Consider the following 4128-nt stretch of genomic DNA (forward strand, 5'->3'; position numbering starts at 1 on the left):
CCTAACCCTAATGACCTAAGTGCAGCCTTAACCCAGGTGCCCTAAGCCTAACCCTGATGACCTAACCGCAACCTTAACCCAGGTGCCCTAACCCTAACCATAGTCATAACCATAACTCTAGCCCTAACCCTAACCTTCACCGTAACCCCACCCTTCACCCTAACCCAACCTTAAGCTGGCAGAACAGGATGTGACGCTCCTCAGTCTCACAGAAACGCAGATTTGAACATGTGTCCCTGCTGGACACACGGAGAGATCACAGCAGCAGTGAGCAGCACAGGGAAAGGAAAGTCACACTGCAGAGATGGAAAGCTGACACCCCCTGCCACCTGCCCTGCCCTGCCACAGGCAGCAGGGCAGGGGAGGATGCTGCAAGGGAAGCAACAGCAGATTCACCGCAGCCCCAACACCAGCAAGATGTACCCGGACCACACAGGCCCAGTCTCGGTTTCCCTGGGATCTCCATCCCCACAGCAAGTCCCCAGCTTCCAAACCATCCAAAATGGGCTGCCCTCAGCAACCTACCCATGAAACCAGCCCCTGCAGACCCGGACCCCATGCCCACCACACCCTCCACTTCCACCCCGGCACCCCATGCCCCCGGAGACCACAGATCCAGGCCTCCCCAAATGGACATGTACCCTAGGACCCAAGTCCCCCAGCACCTGCAGGCCTGGGCTCAAGGAAAGTCCTATGGACCCAAAGCCATGGGATTCTGCTAAGTCATGGCCCAGGCCCACCTTAGTGCCTGGACACCCCTGCAGACCCAGCTGTCCCCTCAAACAGTGTCAGGCCTGCTCCAGGCCCCTCTGGGACCCAAGTCCAGTTCAGCCCTACAGGCTCTCATGCCATCTTGCCCACTGGCTTGCTCAGGGTGAAACCACACTGACCTCAAGCACAAAGCCCAATGTGGCCCAAGCTGGGTGGTCCTGGTCTCTAAACAGGCAAGTGGGCAAAGGCTTCTCCACCCAGAGCCAGCCTGGGTGTTTGCGGATCTCCATGTGCATCAGAACCAGCTGCGGGAAGTTGGCTTGTTCTCCATCCACCTGTGCTCACGCCTTCTCAGGGATCCCTTGGGCGTATTCACTGGTGCATGTTCTTCCCTTATCTGATGTGTTTTATCAGCCTTTATGTTTATTCCTCTACCAATTCCAGTCTTAACTACTGTAGATGTAAGATAGGCTTGTGGGGTCAAGATCTCATGAAGAAAATCCGAACACTAAGTCTAGGGCACACCTCACGTAAGAAACAGAGTTGAAAGAGCTAGACGCCAACAGCAGGACAGAAGCTCACAGGAAGCCACTGGGACAGGCGCGACCGGACCGCGCTGCTGAGAGAGGCAGACAGATGATGGCGAGCCTTCACCCAAAAGGTTAATAGCAAACGTTGACAGAGTTGAAAATAAAGCATCCAGTGACGCGCATGTTGTGAATCTTTGTGATCTGTGGCTTCCAGCCACAGGCCCAGGGGAATCCACGCCACGGCTGACATTCGCTCCCCGGGGAAAAGCTGGTAGCTACACAGAGGACTGCACTAGCCACATGCAAGGGCTTGCTCAGATCTTCAAAGGTCTATTTGAGTAGGCAAGAAACGCGAAGCACTGGGTGTAACTGTGCACACAAATACGCTTGGAAATTGGACATCATGTGCCATTAGTTCCTAGAATTCAGGCTCACTAATTCACACCACAGAGCATGTATCCGCCGGAGCTTCCTTCCCATCGCACGTTCTCTCTTTGCCAAAGCAAGCGGCGCTCCGGCAGCTGCCCTTCCGTGCCGCCCAGCACCGGCAGGCAGCGGGCACAGTCCTCTGCGGCGAGTGCCGCAGTGCAGCGCCGGAGCCCGGGTCCGCCTGCGGCAGGCGCTGAGAACCTCGCCCGTCCCTCTTGCGTCCTGGGGCGCTCTCCCCTGTAGCAGGACGCCTTGCCCTGGCTCCTCCAGCGCCCAGCTCAAGGACGCCGTGACGGGAGAGCTGGTGAAGGGAGAGCCCGCGGGCCGCTGGCAGAGCACGCCAGCTGCACTCCAAGCATGCTCACAGGAGCGGCGACCGTGGGAATGCGGGGTTCCCGGGGAGGAACCCGCGTCCGCGCGCGCAGGCCGCCGTGACTGCGCGCCTGGCATCGCGGGCGCACAGCCCTGACCGCGGGTCCCCGCAAGAGGACCGTGCTCCCGGCCGCGGCCGATGGGCCGGGGCTCTCGGGGCTCCATGGCCACCTCCACCGCGGGGCTCCCGCTCCTGTGCGGCCCGTTGGGGGTTTTCACTTTACGACGTCCTTGTGAACAGAGAGCTCTTTAAAAAATGTATAGTTACCAACACTGATAGGCTGCGCTTCTGTAATTTTAGTGAGCGATGCGCTGCAGCGCACTCATTTTATTTCTTCTGTAGTTTAGAGCTCTGCCGTGAATTTTATGCCTACAATTATGTGTTTAACTTTTTATCTGCCCTTTGGATTTTTGATAAAGAAAAAGTCCAGCCTTCTCTTAATTTGGACAACAAACCAGGACACCGCAGTTCTCTGGGAAGCTCTGGTTCCCCACATATCCGCAAGGACTAATGTATTGAGTGCCATATTTTCACATGAACATGAACGAACTTCTCAACTCAGTTTCTTTTTTCCACGTAAGTATTCCTGAGACAAAATTAGTGGTCTTTATAAACTTAAAACTAAGCGTCCAGAAAATGTCAAGATATTTCCACCTAGGGCCGGGGAGATGGCTCAGTGGGATAAGCGCTTCCCTGGCAAGCACAAGGGCCTGAGTTCAATCCCTGGTTCTGCGAAGAACAAAAAAAAAAAAAAAAGTATCTCCACCCTTTTCTGAGAATTTCTTAGATGTACCCAGTGTTTTGTCCTCCTCACTGAAAGCTTTATTTCATAGTGTGTCTGTTCTATGGATAAGTCTGGAGGGATGGCTTCGTGAGGCTGAGACTCTGGGCTGCGCGCTCCGGCCAGGCCGCCCTTCCCGCGCCTGCTAGTTCCGTTGTTCCCATTCACTATAATGGAAACCTTCTTATGCTACATAAAGAAGGAGCACCAAGTAGCCTTCTTTTAAAGAAATATCAATTTGATTATGATTTTTATAGCTTCAAATATTGAAAGTAAAAATAGAAAAATGGGAACACATCACACAGTCTCTATCTTTCCATATAAAAGGGAAGAAAGAGTAAAATGACCATCTGGGATTGGAAGAGAATGTTTGAAAATCAGATAAAAGGCTAGAGATTATTACCCAAAACACACAGGAACTGAAATTACTCAATAGCGAGAAAACAGTTCATCCTATTTTAAAAGGGCAAAGATTTTTTTTCAAAATGTTTAAATGGCCAGTGATATGTGAGCAAATGCCCATCCCTGTTAATACACAGAAAGTCTGTAATAAGCTGTCACAGAACACGCTCACTGATTACTATGCTAAAAGGGTGACGGTGCCTGGGGCTGTGCACACTCCTGGTGGGCTTATAAAGGGATTCGGACTCTCCAGAAATCAGTACTGGTGTTCATCAGGAAAAGAGAAAACAATATCACCCTCAAAGTGAGGAGTCCCATTTCTGGGTACATAACCAAAGGCACTGAAACCAGTGTCAGAGAAGATGTTCCCACACGTCTGTCTGCATTTCAGCACCATCCACAAGAACACAGCTGTGGAAACACCCTCCCACCTATCGGCAAATGACAGCTTGAAGAACTCAGCTAATGTGCTCAGTGGAACACCACTGAGCTCTGAAGAAGCAGGGGATTCGGTGATGGATAATGTGGGTGGACCAAAAGGAAATCGTGGAACAAGTAAAAGCCAGGTGTAGAGGGAGACAATGATAACCCTTGTACGAAAGATCGGAAAAAAAGTCAAATTTGAAGGACTGCGGAGTCAAATGGAGGTTACCAGATTCCACTGGAGCACAGACAGAGAGCAGTGAGATATCGGTCAAGAGCTGTGGGAGGGAGGGCTTTGCTCAAGGCAGGCAGAACACAATGCGTCCTCGATTGGGCCAGTGTGCTCTGACCATAAAAGATAAGTCCTTGAAGCAAGCTGAAACAAAAATGGGGAGGGAGAGAGAGGGAGGGAGGGAGAGGGAAAGGAAGAGGGAGAGAGAAAGGGGGAAGGGAGGGGGAGGGGAGGCTAGGGCAGGGGA

General features: G+C 52.3%; 1 pseudogene; it reads left to right on the forward strand.

Annotated features, from left to right (window-relative positions):
• LOC101592803 overlaps positions 1 to 2139 on the forward strand; it is a 5201-nt pseudogene extending 3062 nt beyond the window's left edge.
• Positions 2140 to 4128: the final 1989 nt, after the last annotated feature.

Source organism: Octodon degus, unplaced genomic scaffold (genome assembly GCF_000260255.1).
Source record: "Octodon degus isolate 3935 unplaced genomic scaffold, OctDeg1.0 scaffold00310, whole genome shotgun sequence".
NCBI classification, from domain to species: domain Eukaryota; kingdom Metazoa; phylum Chordata; class Mammalia; order Rodentia; family Octodontidae; genus Octodon; species Octodon degus.